Here is a 13,083-nt window from a genome sequence, read left to right on the forward strand (position 1 = left end):
AGTGTCTTTTGGATGTAGCCGTTACGGTTAGAGCAACATTATGGAGGAATAGGTATTTCTGTGATTTTGGCACCACTACAATTTCAAAGTGGTACACTACTGGTGTAAATACAAATTGCACCTGCAGGTTACACACTGTAGGCTGTAGTGATCTGTCTCATGGCTAACAGGAAGACAACAACAATCCAAAATATACGTCCTTGCCAATGTTAGATTGTGAAATAGGCCATAACCTTATCAGTGTCATCCCTGTCTCAACGAGTCTCATGGTCAGCTGTACATGAGGGGCCCTTATAGACGTTATTCAGAGTTACCATGTATAGACATGTACTTTTCCTCTCACGTACACATATGAAACCAAACTGATTCACATACCAACTGAAAAACACACATTTATATACACAGCTCTCATGGAACTATTGAAAAGTACTGAAATGTGCGTACTCATTTATTCATTCATTTTCTGTAACTGCTTATCCTGGTAGGGGTCACGGGGGGTGTCGCCAGACTATGACAGTGCTGACACATAGAGAGACAGACGACCATTCACACTCACATTCACAGCTTGGGCCAATTTAGCGTCACCGGTTAACCTAACCTGCATGTGTTTGGACTGTGGGAGGAAGCCAGAGTACCTGGAGAAAACCCACACTGACAGGGGGAAAATGTAAAAGCATTTGACTTGTATGCATGTGAAGTTTTCATGATAGTATGTAGAAGTAGTTTGGTTTCATATGTGTATGTGAAAAGTAAAGGTACATAAGCTAGGCATGGCCATGCATACTTAAGTACTCATTTGGACATCAGTATTTGCTCAGTGTATGCAGTACACACCGCCGTCCGTCCTACATGTGAACATGACTTTTATACAGACTTATTTTTCACTATTTAAAATGGGTAAAATCTTACTTCATTCTAGAGTTTTGTCTTTTGTGTTTGGTCAGACGAAGACAAATTTCCACCCATGGTAGACCATAGAGATATATTCTCTTTTCCGCTCTTCTCTTCTATCTTATTCTATTCTATTCTATTCTATAATATTCTAGACTTGTGTGTAATGTATTGCCTCCCTCCACACCACCTTGTCCTGCTGTCCTTCTCTCTCTTTCCCTCTCTGTTGATCATGAGACTAGTGCTGTGGGAGTGTGACCTCCACAGCCAGGAACAGTTGGGGTGAGAGTCTGCCTGCACCCACATACACAGTGACAGGGCTTACTGTTAGCATCACAAGGCTTACATTAACTGTGGGTTTAACGACAGAGTCAAGCCATTTGGTTGTCGGTGTGAGTTTGTTGGGACTGTTAAGCAGCTTGATGTGGGACATTAGCCACTGCTAATGTGTTAGCTTGTGCTACCAAGCAGACGTTGAACTGACCTGGGGAAGAGCGCTTCTGGAGACGGTCCTAAAAATCAGGAAGGGCTCTCTGATAAAAGCATGTTTCACAAAGGGACTTGAAAGAGACCACTGACTTGCCCAATCTCATTTCCTTAACGGATCATTCCAGAGTCTCTGGGCCTTTACATTAGCAGGGAGTCTGCTGTCGGATTATCATTTTCCTATTAACCATGAGACAGTTCAATACAGCTTAAGTCAGGATGGTATAAACAGTTTGTAACTCTACATTAGTTTGTTTATTAGTTTACTCTTGTCCAGCCTTTTGCTCGCTCACTCTTTTTCCTTTACTTGCTTCCTCTGTCAAACATCCACTTCTGTCTCTATACCTCTGCCATGATGTCTGTCCTGTGAACACATAGTTAACTTCTTTTTTAATCCTCACTTCAAACTGTCCACATACATAGTGTCAAAAGGAAACATCAGAATCACACATATACAAATGAAACATTGAGAAAACAAAATGAAAAGCAGTGTCAAACAGCTGAGCTAGCTAGTGTTGTAGAGATACACACTGATCTTAGCTGCTCACCAAAGTTACATATTGCAAGAACAAGTGTTGGGGGTGTGGAGTAGGAATGAGAGAGGTGCCATTCTCCCTATATCAGTGTACCATCACAATGATGCCGAAGCTATTTATGGTAAAAAGTTGCATAATGTTGCTTTATGGCTAGGGTTAAGCTATATGGGCCTTTTTTTCATTGTCACTTTTAGCCGCGCCAAGGCAAACCTTGCTGCACCAATGTGCGTCTCCATTATCAGTTTAGATGCGCCGTGCTATGCCACGGACCTTCTCCAAAGTAGGTCCAAAAGCCAGGTAGTGGTGACATCTTGCCAACTTCAGCCATCCCCCAATGACCCCCCTTCTCCCCCTAAAACAAGCATGAGTGTTGCAAGACTCCACTCACCTATGTCTGTGCAGGAGACCAGAGAGAAAGGCGTTTTTAAAAGTCTCTGTGTTCAGCTGTGTCTTCTTTGTAGCTTCTAACTGAATCTCTGTGGTTTGGAATTTAGTGTCTCTCCTGCGTCCTGTTTTTACTTGAGATACCTGCTTTATTTTACTGTTTCATGTTTGCTTTCAGCCGTATTAGAATTTGGGTGAAGTAGCTGCTTGTAAACTCAACCTTCCCTCATCTTGCTACTTCACATTGAAAGTTTTTACATAACAAAATAACTGGGGATTTTTATTGTGAAGAAACCATAAGAAATTAAATGTGTTTATCAGTGAATTAGCAGAACTTTGTTAGAGGCTTTTCTTCAATAAAGACAAGTCTAACAATACTGCAGAGAGGAAGAATAAAAGCAGAAACAGCCACAGTGAGATGTTAGATTCAGAGCTACAGACAACAGGCTCTTACTGCACCTTTGCTAACAGCTCACCTCCAACAGGTAAACTTCTTTTACCTGCCCTGCTGTGGAAAAACACATGCAGCAAAAATATCAGGGGACTTCAGCTCTAGATCCGCCCACTGCTTTAAAATGTCATCACTCAAGACAAGCCGTCATCAGTTAAAGACACACCTTAAAGTGGTTAGCCTTGTTGTAATGGAAATGCAAATACCTGTCGCACTGGGCTCATGGCCCAAACCAAACCAAGCCAAGCCAGCCCATGACTGTCAAAAAGGGGTAATAGTTGCGTTTGAATGGGTTACATAGGAGCATTAATTAAAAGATACTACAATGCATTGTCCTCCTATGTGGCAAAAAAAATAGTCGTGTGTCTGTCTTTTTGGCTGATATCATTAAACTCCACAGCCAGGTTTTCTCTTGTATAGAAATAACATTCAATAAAGCAAACACACTAAACTAGCAGAGCCCACCTTTGTTCACCCTCTGCTCACCCTGTGCTGTATTTTCTACTGTTTTTTATTGAATGAATAACGTCTACTCTTGGGCAAACCAGGAGATCAATATCAATTTCAGATCCATTTGGCCACAATACAGTTGCATGCCCAAATGCTGCGACCTCAGCTCAGGGTGCAGACGGATTGATCTGTGACAATCAAATTGCAGCACAGTAAATACACTGAAAGGGACTGATCAATTTCTACTGCTCTGAGTCAGAGCGAGTGTTTGGGTTTGAGCAGAGAGGAATTAGACAGCTGCAGCCTCAGAGAAAGCTCAGAATATGTTTCACTTCATGCGAGCACAGTCATTGTTTATTAAAGATGGGCAGGCTGAATGATGAATCACTTCATCGCCCACTGCTGTGGAAAACTATAGATCATGCAGTATGATGCAAAGTGATGGCTGGTGTCAAGCTTTGTGTGTTGTATCATTATATAACACATTCTTGCTATAGGGTGTTGTTTGTATATATGTGTGTGGGTGGGAGGTGTGTGTCATCAATGCAGACTGACTAATAACAATCATATTTCTTGCACAGAGTTGCAGAAATCACAATATGAAATAAACACATGCAGACATGAGCAGAGCTGCCCAAACAACATCGGGATGCTTGGCAGCTTCACTGGGCCAGCAGGGGATTCCTCACTTACCCAAGGGTACTTCAGCAAGAAGTGAAGTGCATATTAAATTTGCTGACAAGGATGTAAAGATCCAGATGAAAGATTTAAGTCAGTCAGCATTGACAGGAAAGACTGCTTTACTCTTTCAAAAGTTCCAAAGAAGTAATTCAAGTCTGTCTTTGAGTGATGTAAATTACAGATGGTGCGTGTCAAGGCCTGTTCTATCAAAATCAATTTCTATTTTTTGCGTGCTCATATGAATTACATTCCCTTGAAGGGAAAACATTGTACTGTGGGAGCTTTCCACTCAGCAGCCCTCTTTAAAGACACCCTGTGGAGCTGTTTTGTTTCACACCTTAAGGCATTGTTTGCATCCTTAAAGCTGCTTATCAATATTTTATATCAGCAATGGGAAAATGACTGCCCCCAAATGGTCAGAAAAAAAATGCAGCTCTAAGGTTAAAAAAAAAAAAAAAACAGAGCCTATTTATTACTAGGGTTATCATAACCAGTTTATGTTCAGGTGTAGTTAGCAGTCAAGTTCAACTTCAGGTTTCTTTTATTACCTAAATTTGCAAAAAACAGTGCAGAAATTTCTTCCGATTAAATGAACACAAAACTGAGATAACTGTCTTTGGGGCGACAGAATAAGGGCTGAACACTGGCACACATCTCGACTCCCTCTCTTCAAAGCCTTAAAACCAAGTGAGAAACCTTGGTATTATGATTGACTCTGATTTAGATTTTAACTTAAACATGAAGTCTATTCCAAAATCAGCCTCTTATCATCTTCAAAATATTGCAAGAATTAGGGATATATGTCCAAACAAGATGTAGAAAAATTAACTCACGTTTTAATTTCCACTATGTTAGACTACTGTTGTAGTCTTCTGTCAGGCCTCATCCAAAAAAGCATTTAGGCAGCTACAGGTCATTGAGAATGCTGAAGCTACAGTTCTAACAACAGGGTTTCTGCAGGTATCAGCAAATCTAATTTAATGCTTTTTAATGCCCTTTTTAATGCCACTTTTTAATGCCCTTTTTAATGCCACTTTAAACAAATTTAATGCCCATGTCCAACTGCAGATACAGTTCTTTATTTATTTATTATGTGTATATATATATATATATATATAGACAAAATTGTAAGCATCAGCTAATCTTGAATATTTGAGAAACTCTATAGAGTAAATTTACATAACTGTCACTCTATAGTGAATTAGAAATGGCTCACAAGACGGTTTACAGTCTCAGAATTTATCTGCACATTTCAAAAATAACAAAACCAGCTTGAAGAATGATGTGAAAAACTAACTCTAACCTGAAAAGGCTGGAGGCGGTCACTATAGCAGCAGGTGTGGTGGTGGTAGCAGCAGCAGCTGCAGTTGTGGTGGCGACAGCAGAAGTTGCGTTGCTGGTCACGGCAAAGAAATTCGGCACAGTTAACTGCTGCCTGCCTTTAATAGCCGACTTGTGACTATCTGACAGCATGTGTGATTTCACCGCATTTCATTGTGCAAAGTTCTATCTGACAGCATGTGTGATTTCACCGCATTTCATTGTGCAAAGTTTGAAGATCTTTTTGCACGCGCTGCAAAATGCCTCTCCGGGTTTACCGTCGACGGGCTTTAACCAGGTTCTGAATAGTTCCTCATCCAACCACTTCTGCTGAAACTTGCATTTTCCCATTTTTCCGACATTTGCTAATATTCCCTCCGCTCACAGCACGTTGCATTCCAAGCATCCGGTGTTGTGACTTTGTGCACCAGGCCACCGGCCGTAAACAATAACCAATTAAACGGTTCCGCCTGTCAATCATCACATTATACTTCCGATCAAAATTATTAAATGTTTATATAATCAAAATAAATTGTGAATAATAATGTTTTTTTCCCATCAAGTGTATTTAATTTTTTAATGCCTCTGTACATTGAATTTAATGCTTTTCAATGCCATTTAAGGCCTTAATTTTCGCAAAATCTATTTAATGACTTTTAATGCTTTTTAATGACCCGCGGAAACCCTGAACAAAGACCAATGCTGTGTCTCAAATCGCGTACTTCTGTACTTAATATTTTGAGTGCATAAGTGCGTTCACACTGAGAAGTATAGAAAAATGCAGTGCACTATGAGTACCTGGATGGTGCACTCAAAACGGTCAAGAAGTTGAGTGTGGATCTATGGATGCTTCTCACACTCAATGGTCGCCATCTTGGCTACGTAGCGGAAGGGGAGGGACCACAACTGGGAATAGCAGCCGAGGACTGTGCGACCGTGAACGTTGCTGCATTGTACAAATACATGTGTTTTTGCACTAAGCACCACCTTACTGTTGTTGGGTATAAGCCAGCATTATGTTTATTGGGTTAATTTAGCAGTCTGTAATGATTTGGTACCGCGAACGATAACGCGAATGCTAATGCTAGTTTGCTAACTAGCTAATTTGCGGTCGTCATTTCTGGTGAGTGCACAACTGCCGCGTTTGGTTGGAGACCACACTACCCTGTCGAAATTAACGCACTATGCCAGTGAGTACATAGTGCACATAGTATACTACATAGAAGTGTACTAAGGGAAGTATGTGATTTGAGACACACCTCAAGAAAGCCAAACATATTACACCAGTTCTCAGATCTCTGAACTTGCTACCAGTGTCTAAAAAACTGACTTTAAGGTATTGTAACTTGTCTATAACTCACTTAGTGGTTTAGGGTTCTAAGTACATCTCGGATTTGCTTCCACAACATAAATCCTCAACCCCCAGAAATGAATAGAAAAGAATATTCATCTTTGCTTTTAATCACTGCTAATAATTGCACTGACTTAAATGTTCTGTAAGTTTTTGTGGAATTTATTGCCCTTTTATACTTCTTAATCTTTTTATTTTTCCCCGCTCTTATGTAAAGCACTTTTAATTGCATCTGTTAGAAATGTGTGATGTAATTTAACTTTTCTTGCCTTGCCCTTCCACAAGCTGGTGGAATTAAATTCAGTACAGATGGACTGGCTATGACAGTACACCACATACAACAACAGTGCAACTCCTTCTCTCCTGCTCTTTTTTTATGACTCATTAGCTCCACCATTACTAAATAATGGTCAGTGGAATAATGCGAATAAAAGTACAACTGAATTCAGTTAAAATTAAGGATCTGCTTGTTGGATAAATGGATGATAACGAATATGAGGTCCTGACCATATCTTTGTTAGCCGACAGTATATTACAGTTGAATCCATAATTCAAATGAGCAGGACTTACACCCGCATCCAGATGGAAAGTTATCAATGATAGACTGCAATAATAGATAGGTATCACTTGGACACTATCAGAGTGTAGGCAGAGAGGTCTTATCTCTGCATGACAGGGCTCTCACAGCCTGCTCCCACCCATCTGTACACACAAGGGTGAATATACAGAACATGAATCCACACACACACACACACACACACACACACACACACACACACACACACACACACACACACACACACTATCTCTGTCATTGTTAGGTGTATACAAGCCAGCGTGTTGCAGCTGACAGATGAGCAGCACTGAACGACAACTGATGGAAGCATACAGTTTATGTACCATCTGTAAGGTCGGAGCAAGCATTTTATCTCCATGGCTGCCATTGTGTGTCTCTCCCCTCCGATGAATTTTAATCACTCCTGCACCAGTGTAATCAATAAGTCATTTCATAGCATACACTCACATGTAATTCACTTCCCCCCACTGTACAGAATAAATTCACTGCTGCCAGACTTGGCTCAAATGAATGACTGCGTGTTTACAGTCCTGAAGTTATAGCAGTATATACATCAACAATACATACAGTGTGTCAGGGGAAATCTGGGCTTGTGTTGTTACATAGGGTATGTTGTGTGTCAGACCAAACAAAATATGATAAAGTAAAATAAAATACATACTGCACTGTTAATTGATTTTCAGAGTATGTTTAGTCAGTCAACATATCCACATCGAACAGTTGGTATGATATTTTAGGCTACAAATTAGAGCCCCATGAATTAGAAACCCTCCCCGTTAGGTTAGCTTTAGGAAAAGAATCATGGTTAAGCATTGTTACGTTACGTACTTTACTTAAAGTTACTTGCTTAATGTAAAGTTGCATAGGTTAGGTTTAGGATAAGAAAGTTACCTAAGTTAGGTTTAGGAGAATTAAGTTATGTAGGCTAGGTTTAGAAGAATAATGCTACATAGGTTAGGTTCAGGAAAGTAAAGTTATGTAGATTAGGTTTAGAAAGTAAAGTTATGTAGGTTAGGGTTAGAAAGTAAAGTTATGTAGATTAGGTTTAGAAAGTAAAGTTATGTAGGTTAGGTTCAGGAGAGTAAAGTTATGTAGCCTACGTTAGGTTTAAAAAATAAAGTTATGTAGGTTAGGTTTAGGCATAGGCGTACTTTTAGGTATGGACGCTATGGACATGTCCATACCAAAGCCACGGAAATACGAATTGTCCCTACCAAAAATAATGCTAAGTGAAAACTGTAGCCTACTTCGCAAAATCACCGTTTTAGAATTACCATTCACAACTTCCGAGACCTTATCTGGCCCGGTTGACAGCTGTTCAGCAAGCTATCCAATCAACAGCCTACTTTTCCTCCCTCCCTCCCTTCCTCGCTCGCTTGGCGTCAATACTCAACCAGCGTGCCTGTCACTGACAGGCTGTCATTGTCTCGAGATGAGAGCTCTACAGCTCAGAGTCGAAGCACAATCGATCGGCAACAGCGAGGATTTTGATTAGGCAGCAAGTGACTATTATTTTTCTGTACAGAGTTGTATCAATGCTAATAGTTTAGTTTGCGTCCTAAATGCCTATGTAAACTGTAACATTGCTAGCCGGTGGTGCAGCTAGTCAGAGAGCTAGCACTAGCTACTGTTAGCTAATAGGTCTTGTAACGTTTGCTGAGGCAGAGATAAGGTGCTGTCATGTTGTCATAACAGTTGCCTTTAGCTAGTAATAAATCAGTAGAAATAACTGTTGCAAACTCCTAGGTAAGTTTTAAGCAATGACTAGGTTCACTCACCGGCTGAATTGTGTCTGGTAGACGTCTGGTTTGTTTATGCAATTCAATTGATGTCTGTGACTGCACAATAACTAGTCCAGCATAATTATGTTCATATTACATAGGCTACACAGAATAGGCTGTAGGCTACATGGAAAAGAGTGTCTGCAAGTAGCAAGATCATCTGATCTGTAGCTCAAAACAGTAGGCATGCAAATTAATGCTGAAAATTTTGTCAGCTCACGCGCTGCAGGCGCTCGCATGGTCCCTACCAAAGCTCAAATCAAACCTACGCCCCTGGGTTTAGGACAGTAAAGTTACATAGGTTAGTTTTAGGACAGTAAAAATTAGGTTAGGTTAAGGAGAGTAGCGTTACGTAGATTAGGGTTGGAGAGTAGGTTAGTTATCGGAGAGTAAAGTAATGTCAGTACACCCATTTTCAAGTTTCATCATGGTAATCCTATGATCTAAGACAATCCAAAAAATATAAGTAAACATTGTCACCTCTCTCCCCAATCCAAAATCTAGTATGCCAAAACTCAAATTTGTGATGTCATTGGGTATAAAGTCTGGAGCTGCTCCATGGACAATGTATTTTGAAAGATCTTCTAGGTGACGGTGAGAGCACTTAGGGGAGTGTTCTGGGTAAATAGCAACATTTTCTGTATTAGCACTGAGAGCACTGAGAGCACTGAGAGCACTAGGTCTGGGTATAAAAGGGAAAACAAATCTTCTGTGTCTCTACAAATTCAGTCTTCATCGAGCAGCTCCAGACTTTATACCCAATGGCATCACAAGTTTGGGACTTACTGCTCTGGTTTGTGGCTTTCAGAGAGAGTAGCTCATGTTCACAAATATTGATTGAACTTTTCTCGGCCATGGACCTAACATATTGGAATTCTTACCTTGAGTGGTGTTCCCCCGTAATGTTACGTTACGTAGGTTAGGTTCAGGTAAAGAAACATAGCTGGAGATTGAGGTGACGTGATGACGTACCTTTAAATAACTCAAAGTTCACTTGGTTTCACTCAGTTCCGAACACCTGTCTCCTGAGGGAAGGCCCTGTGTTTGTTCAACCCATCTACCACCACAACCTGCTTCGTTTGCAGATTTTACTTGTTTATACTTCCCTCTTTACTTCTATTACGTGATCACATGACAGGTCAAGTGATCGCAGCCTTCACAGTGGGTTATATATGAATTCTGGTGCATTACTTTCTGTAGGTATTCATACGCAACACTACATGAGTACAGCCTAAGTGAGTGTAAGAGCATACATGCAGCATAGAATAAAAGAAACTGAGCAGTGAATAATTTAGGTAAAGGTTAGGAGGGTTAGGAAAGTAGTTTAGTTTTATTCATGTCTTGTTTTATCTAAAATGTATTCACTTACTATGTTTTACACATCTATCTATTTGCAGTTTAATTTTAAAGTGATACTGGCTGAAATTTAATTAGTGAGTCAGCAGGTTCCAATCTCTAGTATCCATTTATTTAGTTCTCTCCTAGAATATTATCCCAGAAATATTACCCCTGGCAAAAAATATATTTGCAGCATTTTGCATCTGCAAAAACAGCTGCATGCAGAAGAGAGCTAGTTATAGTTACTTAGTTCTGGGGCTTTTTAATTATTTGTTATTTTTTATTAAATTACATTTGTAAAATTATATTTAAAGATGTTTGACTCTCCACGAGTTGCCAGAATAGAATGTCGGCATTTTACGTATTTTTGTAAACCATGGATGTGTTACATTTGTACGCTTCATCTATAAGATGTAGTTCAGATTACATGTATATGAGTTTTTCATTAGCAGGACAGGGGATGATGGATGATGTGACACCTGGGCAAGGCAGCTGCCAAGCAGCAGACAGCAGCAGACCACTGATCGAAACTACAAGAAAATTGGTATTCTTTAACAACAGGACTGGACATTTGCAGCCACGTTTGTAGTGACAAAGGTGGATATGTTATGCAAAAACACAATGTCTTCTAAACCTGTAAGGAAACCTAACCACGAGTTAACCACAGTGTTGTCACAATTGAAAACTGAAATGTGTAGTTCCAATATATCAGCTAGATAGGTAACATATTGTGGTTTTCAGAAATGCACAATGCCAGCAATTATCCTGGTTATTTGTTTGTAAATCTGTGACCAGAATGAAGTGGTAATACATAAAAATGTACCTGCCTTCTATCAGCCATGCTGAACCCTCCGCTGCCACCTAACTGTAGATTATACTGTTATATTGGGCAAAAGGGAAATGATAAACAGTAATAAGTAATCCAAGTAATGCATATGATATTATTAGCAACACAAGGGAATTCACCACACTGTCAGAAAAAAATATAGGTCTGAAGAATAAAAGCAGGTAGAGTATGGTAATGAAATGTAGGACATCTGTATTTCTCACTAGACATTAAGAAACTCAGTATGTAAACCAGAACCTATATCTACCTCCAACTGTCTGACTGGCAGTAATAAGATGGGGTCAGTGATTTTAATCAATGAAATAAATACAGCACTGTCCATCACCTGCCATTGATTGACAGATACAATGAGATGCCACTGATACTGGAGGCGGTGCTTTACTCAAGGTTGGTAACCTTGTAGCTCACGTATTCTGAAACAAGTGCACCTGAGAGGTTAAATATTTCATTTGAAGCCACCAATATGAAGCCCATGTCAGAAAACCATCCATGCAGGAAATTCCAAATAACCTTGAGAGGCTTAGTAGAGCTTATGACTAATAGATACACAGAGTGAGATGGTGCAAAGCAGACAAATAACAGGTCAAAGCACGGGCTCAAAACACATATCGAGCCCCTTTGTGTTGTCAGTATAATACAGTCCATGCTAACCAATTACACGTGTATTTTGGATTGAAACCATGTCAAATTTAATTTAGCTTTTCAATCTGTGTGTGAAAAGGTGAAAAGTAAGTTGCAAAGAGATACAAAGAGACAAGGGTTACTGCAGGCAAGTGTGGCTTATGTGTCTCTGTAGGAGATGTAACCCTGAAAACTTCAGCTGCGTCTATAGCAAATAAAAAATTAGTGGATCTAGTGTGGAAAGCAAAGGTCAAACACAGGTGAAATGGAATAATATGCCCCATCCTTTCCAATTCTAAGACAGTGAAGGCTGTTTCATGTATTTCTAGATTAGATTCCAACAGAGAAAGTGCTCCATTTTGTTGGGGTGCATTTCGTGTTTTGACTGTTTTCATCCACAGCAATAACCCCAGTATTATGGTGAAACGGTCTGATGTTTCTGAGCATCACTGTCCTCCTGCGGGAACTGTCAGCAATCGACAACCTAATCACTGATCAGTCAAGCCAGACCACACAAGCCGAGCTGTCCACAAACAGAGCAGAACAGATGATGGGGCTGGCTATTTCTGAGAGCAATGGACCATAAACATCTGCACTCAGTCCTGAATGAATATCACCTTGTGTATGTGTTTTGAAAGGTTGTTTTCTGGCAAGAACCAGGATATCTGCTGAAAGTAAAAAATACAAAGCTTTCAGTTCACTGTAACTTATTATGAATGCTTCCACACCACCAACAACGCACGTAAACATATATGTATAATAATGTATTCTTCTCTACAGTGGCCCTGAGGGGCAGAACATAAGACGTTGTAGAGAATGATGAAAACAGGTGCAAACATGGAGGAAAGAACACCACCCAATAAGGCCACCTGAGGGGAAAACCAAGTGTCCCTGCACCACACCATTCAAAGAAAAAGTAAAACCCTCTCATCCTGTTTAGTTCATGCTTAAAGAGAACACTTCCAGATTTTTGTATGATATGGCAGAAATTATTTCAGACTGACTTAAAGGGGAAGGGCCATGAAGAGTCCTGTCGCTAAGTTTCAGCTTAAGGTCTGCCAATGTTATACTATATATTACAATTTTTTTCAGCTAAGTCATTAATAATTTCCCGAAGCACAAATTAGCATTAGAGTAGAAACAATTTACCAGTTATCACAGGAAGAACAGAACATAAAGGTCTCTACTTCCGGCATTTACACTAGGGATGCACTGAAATGAAAATTTGTGGCCGAAGCCAAAGCCGAATATTATTAAACGCTTGGCCGAATACCGAGTACCGAATACCGAATATCATTGTTTAGTTTTTCATTAGTTTTTGCAGATGAACCCCCTCCAGATTAGTGTTGTCACGGTACCAAAACTGGGA

At 40.0% G+C, this 13,083-nt stretch overlaps 1 protein-coding gene across 2 annotated transcripts in view; it reads right to left on the bottom strand.

Annotated features, from left to right (window-relative positions):
- LOC126393530 (inactive dipeptidyl peptidase 10-like) overlaps window positions 1–13,083 on the bottom strand; it is a 318,572-nt gene that overhangs the window by 245,832 nt on the left and 59,657 nt on the right. The window contains exon 1 of one of the 2 annotated variants that reach the window (XM_050049724.1): window positions 5,183–5,297. The exons of the other annotated variant lie outside the window; for it this stretch is intronic. The gene's annotated coding sequence lies outside the window, so the exon portion shown is untranslated. Of the gene's footprint in view, window positions 1–5,182; window positions 5,298–13,083 lie in introns of those variants that run through there. 2 annotated transcript variants of the gene reach the window in all.

The sequence above is a fragment of the Epinephelus moara genome, chromosome 7 (genome assembly GCF_006386435.1).
Source record: "Epinephelus moara isolate mb chromosome 7, YSFRI_EMoa_1.0, whole genome shotgun sequence".
Lineage (NCBI taxonomy): Eukaryota > Metazoa > Chordata > Actinopteri > Perciformes > Serranidae > Epinephelus > Epinephelus moara.